The 14,682-nt window shown below is 36.1% G+C and overlaps 1 protein-coding gene and 1 non-coding gene across 3 annotated transcripts in view; one reads left to right on the top strand and one right to left on the bottom strand.

The window, feature by feature from the left end:
• Window positions 1-14,682, bottom strand: part of CADM2 (cell adhesion molecule 2) — a 1,018,247-nt gene that overhangs the window by 169,674 nt on the left and 833,891 nt on the right. The window lies entirely within an intron of this gene.
• On the top strand, window positions 11,002-11,112 carry LOC111723272. The gene has a single exon (XR_002771848.1). It is a non-coding gene; the product is annotated as a U6 spliceosomal RNA (small nuclear RNA).

The following is a 14,682-nucleotide window of genomic DNA, read 5'->3' as shown; positions in this document are numbered from 1 at the left end:
ATTGCAAAATGTGAGAACGAGACAATGTTGGAAGTAGTTGAAGTTCCAAGAAATATAATAAAAAGGAAAAGTCAGTTGTTATTTACCGTATTATTCAAGACAAAGTCTCCTTGCTCCTTCTACTTCACCATTTTTATCATCACTCAAGGTGAGATAACAAATTTCCGAACAAATATATGTTACTTCAGGAAATAGCACTCATAAAATAAGCATAGTTTAAATTATTGAAAAGTACTCTTCTTACAGCACTAAATACCTGGAGATTATACGATGAAGATGAAAAAATGCATTATGCTTGGTTCACATGTTATGCGGATGTAGAAATTCATTATAGTTTCCTCTTATTTTGAAAAAGAAAATTCTTTTATGTTTTTATACTTGCCTTTTCATTTATTTAACAAAAGCACACCTACATTCTGGAGATTTTGGCAGCAGCATAAATGTTATCATCTGTGAAGGACATTGTATTATCAGAAATATTTCCATAATAAAATAATATATACAATATGTGATCTGTGTATTTATTTGTCAGGATTAGAAAGAAAACAGTCTTTAAGACTCATGGGAGCATAAGCCAAATGTGACAGGCTTGAGTGATGACATAATACCCTCGTGTCTGTGATGGAGACACAAAACAGCAAAGGACACAAAACTGTCAGTCTTGTTGTTTATCTTCTATCTGAGACTAATAAAAGAAGGAAGTTGATGGACAGCACATAGACACTGCTAGACATGCACTGGTCACCTTTTATACATATACAGAAGTACAGTGCTGATGGTTTGAAAGATACCTTACTTCTATAGCTTTCTAAGATGTCTTTACCTAACAAAATAATAATAAGGGAATTTAAAATGTGAGTATATGGTATGTTCTTAACTCTCTTAGAAATGACTGTTTTCTTGAAGTACTATTTGTATAGAACAAATGCATGCCTGTGTGTGGAGGTGTGTGTGTTATATGTGTTTATGTACGTGTGCCTATATACAAACACACTTACGTGTTCAGGAAGAGAGAGAGTAGGAGAGACGTCATGGAAGAAAGCAGAAAAAAATTAGAGATAAACTAAGGGAGAGTAAAAAATCAAAGAACACCAAGCGTGTGAATTCTATTTCCTAATACATATTCCAAATAAATCAATCAATGATTAATGAGAACGTTCTCACAAATCCTTGAATATGTATGGAGGAAGTCCCGAAGAAGCAGTAAGTGCTTGCACTGATTTTTAAGAGTTTGCAATTTATTTGAAGGGGATTAAATGTACAGATATAAAATATGTAGGTGATAATTGCAAAGCAACATGAAAACAAGTGAATGATAATGTGGCATAAAATTCACAACTCAGAGCTAGGGATAGAAAGTAATTAAATAAGATCTGATGAGTTCAGAAAACTATTTTGGAAACTTTGTATAGGAAGTTAGGGTAGTGTCTACTGAAACAGGCTGAAGGAGATAAAAGGCCAAAGAGTTTGCTCCAGCAAAAGAAAGGACGCATCTAATAACACTGTGGCTAGCGCCGGAAAAGAAACATGCATTTTTATATATACAAATATATTCTGATCTCACCCGTTCTGCACTTATTTTGCCCTTCTTAGCAAAATGGAAGTAAGTACCAATATGCCTAAAAAAATTTGGCCACTTCTGGGGCTCTCTTCCTATGGCTCCCTCTGTCTGCAGGGTTTTGCCTGCAAACTGCCCAGTTGTGAATTGTTTATTTTGAAAAGCTATCTATCTCACAGTTTTTTGCATGGAAATATTGTTTTCCATTCTCATTGGAATACTTTATTTTTCTGAATCCTTTAAATATAGTTCTCATTTTATGTATGTATTTTATGATGTAATTACTGTTTACATCTAATTTTATGAAGTATTACTGTTTCCTTGTAATATCATCGTGTCCATTTACAAGTTCCCTAAGAGCGGCTTTGTGCACACACGAACCTGTGTCCATTTATAGCTTAAGTATCAGCTGTGAAGTAACATAGCTTAAGTCACAGCTTAGAGTCATGAAAAAATGGACATGGCGTATTCAAACATGTTATTTTCATATTATCATTTGGGAGAAATAAACTTTCCACATCCAACTGTAAAATTTTCAAAAGTTTTTCCTGAAAATTCCAATGCAATTCACTCAGAACTTATTTGTTTGTATCCTGCATTAAAATTTTATATTTTACCAGTAAACACATATCCCATCACCATTCAGATGTACCAGTGATTTTAGATGAGATGGTACAAGAGTTTATATTTTAACTCAATACATTTGTTACAAACACAAAATAATTAAAATATGAAGAAGAAAACAAAACACATATTGATCCTCCAAACAGGATAAGCAGAGAATAAACATATAATGGGTGAAGAGTGATACCAAGGAAGGCTCTAAGGCTTGCTTAGTTGTAGGTCTAAAGTTTGCTCCTGGGGAGTGAAAAGAGATTTAAATGTTCCAAGACACAAACAGGAATAGGGACAGAAAGTTTTGGAGTAAGTATCTCCAACTCTTACAAGGAAGCTAAATATAAAAGCTCACCACCACCTGGGCTGTGGTTTAGAACAGCTTTCAGATCTATAGGAGGGAGGACATAGTCTCAGCCTTGTAATCAAGGACTAACCAAACTGCCACTCTCTCCCTGTGACACAGTGTCTGTTTCTTAGCTTTGTGGATTTGGAAACTTATTTTTATAGGATTACAAAGAGTTGATTAAAATTTGGGGAACTGACACGCATTAACAAGTAGATGGATGGATAATAAACAAACAGAACTGCCTCCTGACTGGATCTTCACACCCTGGAATGCCATTGAAAAGCTGGCTCTGGGCTGGAAGCCTAAGGAGTTACGTAATAACAGATAAGATAGCATTCAACGGGACAGAAAGAGTGACCAGAGAAAGGAGAAAGTGAGACGTGGAATGAAGAGAGGAAGGAAGACAGGGGAAAAGACAAAAAGAATCCTCACTTGGAAGAGTATACAAAACAAAACTGAATGAAAATCATATTATGGATCAGGAGTACAAAGATTATAAAGCAGTTTTTAGATGCTTCTAGTAATAAAGGAATAATTTTTATTAAAATCAAGTAAGATCTTATTAAACAAAAACAGAAATGAAAAGGAAAAACCTATAGGACAATATGAAAAAGGCAATTTCAAATACTGTTAGACAGTGTAGTCACAAGAAATTAGCAAATTTATTGTTCTTTTTTTTTTTTTTTGAGACAGAGCCTCAAGCTATCACCGTGGGTAGAGTGCTGTGGCTTCACAGCTCACAGCAACCTCCAACTCCTGGGCTCAAGCGAGTCTCCTGCCTCCGCCTCCCAAGTAGCTGGGACCACAGGCGCCCGCCACAACGCCAGACTATTTTTTGGTTGCAGCCATCATTGTTGTTTGGCGGGTCCGGACTGGATTCGAACCTGCCACCTTAGGTGTACGTGGCTGGCGCCTTAGCCGCTTGAGCCACAGGTGCCAAGCCATATTTATTGCTCTTATTGAGGATTCAATGGCAAAGAGCTCAGAAAGATGAAGCTGTTCAAATCCATCTATCTATTATTTTTATAATATGGCAACAGTTGAGAAGAAGCTAAATTAAGAGCCTACTATATATATAACAGTATACCAAACCTGAATGGCATAGTAGTATTACTTGAGCAAATAATTGCTGAAACTTTACCAAAACTGAAGAAATACCTTAAGAGGGAAAGTTACAGGCAAATCCCTCATGAATAGAAATGCACAGAATGAAGAGGAACTGAAGAGATACATACAAAGGATCACATACCAGTACACTTACCAATTGGAGCTTATTCTAATAATGCAATGTGTTTATAACTATGAGAATATCAATGAATGTATTATTCCACACCAACAAACAAATGATGGAAAACTCATAATCATATTAAATGATGCATAAACGTATTTTTTGAGACTAATAACAATTATGATAAAACTCTTATAATGTAAAGTTTCGAAGACAAGGAAACTGATGACTTTAATTTTCATGTAGATAGTCATTCTAATTATGCTTCTAGTTCTTTGACTTGATCATTGAAATATCCCACCTTCTACGCTCTCTCAGCCAGTCTCTGTGGAGGTATTTTGCAGTTTTTCATAGACAATACATGCAGCCCTTCCATATTCCACACATCCTGCTGGCTGACACCAACTCTCACTCCTCCGTCCACTCCCTCAGAGATCCCTTTAATCCAACCAGAACCTTTCCTCTTTTGATGCTGCCACACTTTCACTGTTATCCTTGCCGTTCAGGTACTCTCTTCCAATATTGCTCAGCTTGGATTTCCTGGTCAGTTTTAAAATTCATTCACTCAGCCAATACGCATTAGCAAGTGCTGTAGATGTCCTTGGTGGCACATTGGGACCAAGACCACTTCCTGTTTTACTTAGGTTTCTGCTGCTGTAAAAGAATGCCACAGCCTAGAGAACTTATTAAAAGAGGTATCATTCTGGAGATTGGGAAGTCCCATATCAATGTGCCAGCACCTGGTGGGGGCCTCTTGCTACATGAGGCAGAAGGAAGGGCAAGTGAGCACGCAAGACAGAAATAAAATAAAGGGAGTCAACCTCCTGGGATAATTCACCTGCTACAGTGACAAGGGCATGGATATATTCAAGAACACAGAACCTTCTTGACCTAATCACCTCTTTGTGGCCTCACCTCCAAATACCACTACATTGACAATTAAATCTCAATATGATTTTTTTATTTTTTATTAAATTATAACTGTGTTCATTAATGGGTCTATGGGGTACAATGTGCTGATTTTATATACAATTTGGAATACTTACATCAAACTGGTTAACATAGCCTTCGCCTCTCTTACTTGTTGCATTAAGACATTTATAGTCTACTCTTAATGGATTTGGCATGGACCCTTGCATTATGCACAACCGGTGAGGTCCCGTGATTATTCTCCCTCCAACTGGCCTCCCCCTTCCCTTCTCACCCTCTTCTTCCCTCCTTCATTCTGGGCTATAGTTGTGTTTAAAGGGGACACGCCAACCACAGCACTGCCTTACACTCATTCTCATCTTCCTCACCTCTTGTTTACTTCAGCATATTCACTTGGGCATAACACACTTGAGTTAAATAGAATTCAGATTACTCCCTGACTCATGCCTATACCTGCATATAAAATGACTTCATCCTCTCTCCTGGGTTCAATGCCATCGATACACTGACAGCTGCCATATTTACATCTCTTGCCTGAACGTCTATCTTCTCTTAACCCATGACCCAGTATTCAATTGACTTGATGCTTCTACTGAATACCTAATAATCACTTCAGAATTAACATATTCAAAGCAGAGTTCTCCACACCATATCTTTCAGTTTTTTACACCTCTAAAAACTCCAGCTATCCAGTTTCTTGGGCAAAGCAACTTTTGAGTTCTTTTTATGCCTCCATTTTAACTTTTTACCCAGTAGGTATGAAATCAGCAAATGCTGACAGTTTTATAATCAAAATTCAAATTCACTATTTATCACACCTGTATTATACTGGTTTTACCATGGACTAAGCCATCCTTATATTTTACCTGGATTACTAAATATGTCACTCCATCCATATAGTTCATCTTATAAGAAAATAATTTATTGGGCCAAGTGCAGTGGCTCACACATGCAATCCTAGCACTCTGGGAGATCAGGGCAGGATGATCACTTGAGCTCAGTAGTTCAAAACCAGCCTGAACAAGAGCAAGATCCCATCTCTACTAAAAATAGAAAAACTAGCCAGGCATCCTGGTGCTTATAGTCACAGCTACTCATGAAGCTGAAGCAGGAGAAATGCTTGATCCCAGGAATTTGAGGTTGCTTGAGCTATGAGGGTGCCACAGCATTCTAGCCTGAGTAACAAAGTAAAATTCTGTCTCAGGCTCGGCGCCTATAGCTCAGCTGGCTAAGGCACCAGCCACGTATACCTAAGGTGGCAGGTTCGAATCCCCAGCCCGGACCCGCCAAACAACAATGACAGCTGCAACCAAAAAATAGCCGGGCGTTGTGGCGGGCGCCTGTGGTCCCAGCTACTTGGGAGGCAGAGGCAAGAGACTCGCTTGAGCCCAGGAGTTGGAGGTTGCTGTGAGCTGTAATGCCACAGCACTCTGCCCAGGGGGACAGCTTGAGGCTCTGTCTCAAAAAAAAAAAAAAAAAAAAAAAAATTCTGTCTCAAAAAAAGAAAAGAAAAGAAAAGAAAAAGAAAAAATAATCTATTACAAGTAGTTTGATGTCCAGTGGCCCCTATGAACTTCTATAAAGTTAAAATTTGGCATTACTCATAAATGATGGGTCATTAATGGATTAACTGAAAATTATAATTATTTAATGCAAAATTTGAGTTACTATGATTATTCTAGACCGAATAAACATTAACATATACATGTATGTTGTTTTCATTTTGGAAACTAATATTGTCACCATTCCCTTAATACGGATTATGTTCTCACAAGCTTGGAAATAGTCTCAAAATGTATTTCAATTATTGTGACTCAAAAACTTTCTCTAGGATTTTAGCTCCAATGTTCTACAAAAAATGTATAATATAAAGGATACCAAACTGTTTGGAGTTATCTAGGGAGAGAGATTTTGTCTACTGCTTTTATGAAGGTATTATAAAATTGTACTTTCTTGATAAGCATTCAGAAATAAATAGCAGTGGAGTAATTAAAAGGAAAATAAGAAGCATTCTAATTATGAGAACTACAATAGTTAGTGTCTTAGCGCTAAATAAAATAGTGAGAATGAATTCACTGAAATAACATGAGACATCATTATCTAAAGAAAGTTTTGAGAATAAAATATACAGGATCCAGATCAAAGTTGTTTCTCTGACCAAAGTAAAAATGGCTCTAACAAGCAATGAATAACTTACATAATTAATTTTTTGCTCATGCTACTTATTAATGAAAATTATTGCAATTGTGCAGCATGGAGTAGATTGGGTTGACCCACAGAAAAAAAAGTCCACCTAGCGTGAGCGATGAGGGTAAATATATATGTTTTTGATAATATACCCAGAAAAATATATTGAATTTTATTTCAAGCTACTTTTGACTTTTTATGATATTATCAGCTTTGAATTAAACTATACTCACTTATTAAAAGAAACATAAATTATAGCAAATGTAAAATATTTTATTCATTCCAATATATTTTAAGTTGGATAAAGTCAAGAACTAGATGTGCATTATTAATCATTATAACTCAGCATCTGACAAATAAGTATTCTTAAGTTGAGTTTCTCTTATTACTATCACAATTAACAAAAAATCTAATAAGTAAAACATCAGCTAGTATTTTAAAATGTGTAACCATTTTCTCAGATATTTATACCTGTCCAGGCCACAGAGGATAAAGTCTGATTTCCAGAGGATACATACATCTTCACGTACTCACTTGAACATTTGATGGGCATTAACATGTTCTAAACGGGATTGCTAATCGTCCTCCACAACATCTCCTCCCCATCCCATTTTACCTCAACTCCATCCTTGCACAGGCCGTAAACCATGACATCATCTTTAATTCCTCACGTCTAACAGTTAACAAATGCTTTTAGCTCTGATTCTAATTACATAGCAGGAATTTGACCTCTTCTTACCACCTCTCCTGCTAACTTCCTACTTCAAGACACAAATATCTCTCACTGAGATTATTGAGACTCCAAATTGATCTTTCTGGTTACTCCTATAGCTTATTGTCAATCCAACATCCAGAGTGATTCTGCCAAACATCAGCTTATATCATTCTGTTGCTTTTTTTTTAGTTTTGGACAGGGCTGGGTTTGAACCTGCCACTTCTAGTATATGGGGCTGGTGCTCTACTCCTTTGAGCCACAGGGCCGCCCACACCTCATATCATTCTTATGCTCAGACATAGTCTTTCCAATAGTCTTTAGTCCTACTCACTGTAAAACTCCAAGTTCTTATAATGGTCTACTGGATTCTGCACAATCTGCTTCTCTCACCACTACTTCTGTGACCCGTGATCACACTTCTCTCCCTTGCTCACTCTCCACTAGCCACACTAGCCTCAATGCAGCTCTTAGACGGCAGCAGCTACGCTCTCACTTTTCAGAGCTCTAACACATCTACATTGTGATACTTTTGCCCCTGACAACCACAAAACACGTTCTCTCTCTCCTTTAGGACTTTTCTGATCATCCTAGTTGTTATTACCTGAATGTTTGTGTCCCCTCAAAATTCACATGTGGAAACCCTAACCCCATAAGAAGGCTCTGCATTAGTGCCCTAATAAAATATGCCCCCAATAACTCAAAAGTTCCTCCAATCATGAGAGGCACACAGAGAGGGTGCCATCTAGAAGCAATAAGGCAGGACCTTACGAGACACTGAATATGTCAGCACCTTAGTCTTGAATTTTCCACAACCAAAACTGAGAGAAATCAGCTTTTTTTTTTTTTATATACTACCTGGTTTGTTATATTTTTTCATAGCAACCCAAACAAGACTAAGACACAAATTAATATTAAAAATCCCCCCAAAGTATCTCATTCCTGTTTAGTTTTTCTCCATAAAACAAATTACCATATAAAATAATATACATAAATGTTACTTATTTATCTTACTCTCTGATCCCTCCACTTCTATAAGCTCCATGTAGTCCAAGATTTTTGATATTTTTTTTTCCCATTTTGCCTCCTGAGAAGAACGGGTGGTGGGATATAATATGTAATCAAGAAATAATTTTGAATAAATGGATGGATTTCATACTAAGTGTAAGCAGTATCCAAAAGAATGTATTGAAATTATTTATGGTGCTTAATCACATTTCTATATTTCAAAATAAATACATAGATATCAACAGTCTCACAGTATACAAATTCAAAGAAGTTCACGATATAAAAGTTAAAAGATTTACTCAAATACTAATAAAAATAACTTAGAAATAGTATGTGCTTTTCGAAATCTAATACTTGAGTAGATTAAATGGAAATGAGAGGAAAATTAAATGAACAATTCACTCGTAGAATGAACACAATGGCTATTATAAATACGGCAATAGTTCCTTAAAGTTTAACACAATTCCAACTAAAATTCCACTAATTTCTTTTTAATTCATGCAAATAAGAATAACATAAAACCTGACAAAAGTACAACACAGGAAATGTTTAGGGTGTTTTGACAACATGTACTATAAGCAACTACACACCAAGAAAAGTCAGGAAAAGCATTCCTAAGAAAGTGATGATTGCAATTCGATTTAGAGAAGAGGAAAAAACAACAAGGTGAGGAGTATCTGGGGGCGGAGGCTAGTTGTCAAGTGAGAGCAATTTGCAAGAAGCTTTTATAACAGGAAAATTATTATGTCACTTAGACAAGTACAAGATAGCATGTATATTTTCCCAATTATGTTTAAACGTGGAAAAAAAGAAACTAAAATGACAATAGGGATTTTTATCTATACATACATATCACAGCAGTAATAAGCCCCTCTATGTGAAGTTCAGGTGAATGATTAATGTGTCGGCACGAAGGTGCTCGGGTAGCCTTTGGCATTCTATTGCAAAAGGTGAACTCAGCTAAGTCCAGCAAGGAACATTTGCCAATCCTATAAAAATACAATATAAACTGTTGACCTGCCAGTGCACATAGCCATGAGTAAAGTGTAATTGCATTCAACTCACGTACTTCAGGTAATAACAAGTAGTTTATTATCATTGCAGGTGCAGAAACCTGCCAACATTTCAGCCATCTGGGCTTCCTTGGGGGCAGTATACAAGTAAAATATGTGAATGAAATATGTGAGTTGAATTCAGTTTTATTCATGTTTTTTTTTTCTGTTATAGGCTCAAATGATACTGCTTTATATATTTTGGAAAAGTAATTCTGCAATGTTAGTTTACTTTAGAAAGCCATTGACTTTTACTAATTTAAGCCCATTAGTGTTCTCATTGAAGTGCTTGTGTCTGAATGATAATGGATGTTCAGATGGCATTTTATAACAAGAAAATTGTGTTAAATGTAATATAATTGAATAAACAAAAGTTATAATTCCTCAGGGGTTATTGAACGATCTATCTTTTAACATGTTTCATCAAATGCAGTATTAAGACACAGAGGTTCTATTCATTAGCAGTTAAGCATATGCTATCACAACTTATCAGAATATTTCACTTTTAGTAAAAGACACTAAGCCTTCTTATAGCTAAAGGCAGAGATGTTATGGGAGGCTCCACGCTACAATTTTACAACCGAAACATGTTTATTTCCCATCAACGGGCTGTCAGGTTTTTCTCCATTGCTAACACAAAACCAAGTAAAATAATTAGAACTGAAAGTTAATGGTCGACTCAATAGTTAGCTTTTGATTCTTCCCACTTTGTAACTCATTACCTATAAGCACCCAAGGTAAGCGAGTCTGGTTGCTTGGCTTTTTAATTTTACCTTGTCTTTGACCTGAGCTTTAACCTCTACAAGGAGCTAAATGCTTGTATTCCTCCAAAATTCAAAATATGTTGAAATGTGATGGTATTTGGAAGGTGATTGTGTCACAAGGATGGAACCCTCAAGAATGAGATTAGACCTGCCGTGGAAATGACCCCAGAAAGCTGACTTGCCCTCCTTGGGCTACGTGTTGGTACAGCGAGAAAACAGCAGTGGACAAGCTATTGGAGAGTCCCCCCCCCAGAACCCAACTGTGCCAGCACCTTGGTCCTGAACTGTCAACCTTTGAAACTGTAGGAAATAAATTCCTGTTGTTTATAAGTTAACCAGCTTGTGACACTGTGTCACAGCAGCCTGAACTAAGAGAACATCCTCCAGAAAATGTCTTGCATGTTATCACAGGAGCCTGACTTGCCTGTCCGTCCCTGACACAAAACCACAGGAACAGGCAATTTTTTCTTACTTTCCCAAGCATTGTCTCTTCATTTGTCCTAAATGTGATTTATAGATAAGCTTTTGGTTTTTACTATAATAATACAGACTAACAAAATATTTCTTTGTTTTGCTATTTCAGAATTCCAAGAGTTTTGTGCTCGCTTCAGCAGCACGTATACTAACATTGGAATGATACAGAGAGGATGAGCATGGCCCCTGTGCAAGCATGACAGAATTCCAAGAGTTAATTAAATTGAGCATTTTAAATATATTATTTAATGAAAAAAACCTAAATCATCTCAAATTTTCCATCTTCTCATTTCCAACCAACTTACTACTAGGCATAATATGTTGAGGCCTATAATTATTGAATATGTTTCTGATAGTAATTTAATGGTATAGAACACAAATATTAAGCAGTCTATCATGTTCCTGAAGAAATAATAAGTAGCATATAGGTTAAGGCAATCCATTACAATGAGGAAAGGATTCGATGAATTAGGTAAGTAAATAAATCATTCTTATAGCAAGTTAAGAGAAACTGGCCAAAATTCAATAAACTGTTTGAAAGAATACAGAGTAGTTAACTAAATGTGTGCTGCTTTATTTTATAATAAATATAGAATGTGTGTTAGCACCTGAACATTCAGAGATGAAATGGATTAACACAAATTTCTGAAACGAATAAACATAAAATACTGATGCAATAATAGGCTAATGAGTTATATAGAAGAAAGGTGCTATATTTATGTCTGCCTAAGTGGAACAACACAAGTGTTCGATTTCCTTACTATCAATGGCCACTCAACTCTAGTAAAGAAAATTAAATTTCTTTTTGAAACAGAGTCTTGCTCTGTTGCTTGGACTCTGTTGCCAGAGTACTGTGGCATCTTATGGGTATGATAAGAGGATTCAGCTTTGTTCCACCCCGCTCTGGAAGATGAGTGAGTCATCAACTAATCTGCCCCTGCAGGAAACAAAGGATTAACCGGGTGGCATCTAGCTCCACAGTCCATGCTCCCATTTCCTTTGTTTTCTTTAATCCTGTTTGTGTTTGGTAAGCATCTTAAGAAGTAAAAGTAGGCTTAGAGTCTGTAGCTCAGGGGCTAGGGCGCTGGCCACATACATCAGGGCTGGAGGGTTTGAACCAGCCCAGGCCTACCAAACAACAATGACAACTACAAAAAAAAAAAATAGCTGGGCATTGTGGCAGGCACCTGTAGTCCCAACTACTTAGGAGGTTGAGGCAAGAGAATCACTTAAGTCTAAGAATTTGAGGTTTCTGCGAGCTGTGACACCACGGCACTCTACCGAGGGCAACATGGTAAGACTCTGTCTCCAAAAAAAAGTAAAAGTAATAAAAATAGCTAAAGGGTTATTAGGTGGGTAATCCAGAATTAGGGCAGCAGAAACCCCAGAGATGATGTATGTTGTTGTAATTGCAAACACCCATTAACTAATCAAGAGAAATAATAAAAACTAAGTGCATCTGGAGTTCAAGGTTTTTGCTGTCTCTTTAACGAAGGGCATTGAGCTCCTGGGCCCAAATTCTACTCTGTGTCTATTGTCTTTTATTATTTTCATCATTCTCACATCACTATGAAGTATTAGGGACACTCACGGGTCACACGAGGGTTGGCTCCCTACACAGGAGTGGTGAATCTGTGGGCTTGGGGCCATTTGTATCCTTCTAGGTTCTTAAGTGTGGTCTTTTGAAGTCCTCACTCTTGGACTGTGGATGGGAATGTAAATTATATAATCTCTATGGAAAACAGTATGAAGATTTCTTCAGAACTAAAAATAGAAATATCATTTGACTCATCAGTCCCAGACCCATCCAGTAGTCCAAAAGAAAACAAAGCATTATAGGACTTTCTGTTTACCAAGCAGCAAGCTGAGTGGGATATCATGGTTATCCAGATATTTAGGTGTGGTGAAAGGCAAGGGACTTTTGTTGAAGACTGATGAAGTTTCCCATGGATCTAAGATGTAAACTTACAACAAAACATTTGGTAAATTTTGTACCCTGTGTTCACAGGCAGAATATTCTAGGTCGATGTGGAGAGTTACTAAAGTCTTCGTATATAGTGTCAAATGACAAATAAAAAAGTACAACAGTTGGATATGTTGTACACACACATTATTTTTATAAACACTTTGAGAATGGCTAGGATAAACAAACAAGTAAATATTTTTTGTAAATCTTTTTTTGTTTTTTAAAAATGTATAATACAACATCATGTCTTACTATATCCTGGAGCCAGGTAGTGGGAACCTCTACAGTCAGCAGACGTATGCACCTGTTGCCTTTCCTGGTCGTAAGGTCTTTGATGGGCACTAGATCATCACTGTGTCACCACAGAGCTCAAGGGTATTTTTTAAATGTGCACATTTCAACATCTACTAAATATAAAGGAAAGGGTGGGCACATAGAAAAGTCAGGCTTTGAGCAATGATTCAGAATAGATTATTCTGTCTTTTTCTAAAATTGGAATTTCAATCACTTTTATCATTTTTATCATCATACCAATAGTATTTACCTTTGCTATTTCCTTCATTCTCAATTTCCTATTAAAGAGATCTAAATAAACTACTGTATTTTCTCATGATTTCTGTTAAACAATTGTGTAAGTGTAATTTTTTTCCACTTCATAGCTGTTTTTTCTAATTTTTGTTTGATTAAAAAAGCATTTTACATTCCTCTGACTCACTTTGTCTCTCTTTATAGAAGTATTACATATATACAGGTTGGACAAATGAATTCCAAGGCCTTTTCAGTCAAGCCATTCTAGCAATTTAATAAACCACAAGGGTAAGAGAATTATTTGGCATATATTTTATAATTTAATAATATTAAGGCCTTGATATACTTTCTTAATTGGCTATTATTTTGAATTTTTTATTTTTAAAAAATTAAAACACAGAAATACTTAAAATAAATAAATGTCCTGTTCCTTATCATTATTTCTTATATTTTCTGATCTTTTTTTTTTTTTTTTTTTTTTGCAGTTTGGCGGGGCTGGGTTTAAACCAGCCACCCTCAGTATATGGGTCTGGCACCCTACTCACTGAGCCACAGACGCCACCCCTTTTTTTTTGATTCTTGTTGCTTTTGCACTTCTTGGCCTCTGATGCCCCTTTTAATATCTACACTACTGATTATATGGAAAATATGAATTCCTTCCTGTCTATGATGGGTAAGGGCTCTTTTTCAACTGCTCAGTCATCTAGAACGTCCACTTACGGTTTTAATTACTATTGATATTCTAAGGCAATGCTTGCAGAGAAAACATTTTTAAAGAAAGATTGCTTAAAAGCTAAATCATCAGCCCAGCTGGAGCTTTAAGAGTTGTTACTCACACACAGAAATTTATGCTGAAATTTTAAATGCTATCCCTTTATAAGATTTCTTTTTAATTTCAGAATAAATTTTATATAAATGTCAAATTAGGGGATTGAAAAAAGTAATTATTGGGAGTGTGCGTCATTCATTCAGCAAAAAAAGAATTGATTGAATGTTGTCTGTACCAAGTGATATGTTAGATGATGGGGCTATAAGGAGAGAGGTTTCCAGTTGGGGTAAATCAATTAAATACAATACAGAATACTTAGATCTATGCAAATTATGTACAAATTATGATGGTAATTAGATTATTTTCACTAAAATGAATTTACAAAATATAACTTTAGTTATAAAAGTTATTGCTAGACTTTTTTTGTCTTTATGCCCAAACGCTGTTTCTAGATTTACATCTTTATCCTAGTCACCCTCGCTGTATATTAATGCATTTTTCTCTCTCTCAATATTTCTTACGAAGTACAAAGAAGAATCAAG

Source organism: Otolemur garnettii, unplaced genomic scaffold, assembly GCF_000181295.1.
Source record: "Otolemur garnettii isolate 467f Iridium unplaced genomic scaffold, OtoGar3 scaffold00009, whole genome shotgun sequence".
Taxonomy (NCBI): Eukaryota; Metazoa; Chordata; class Mammalia; order Primates; family Galagidae; genus Otolemur; species Otolemur garnettii.
Note: the sequence above shows the minus strand (reverse complement) of the source record. Positions and strands in the feature narration are given on the sequence as shown.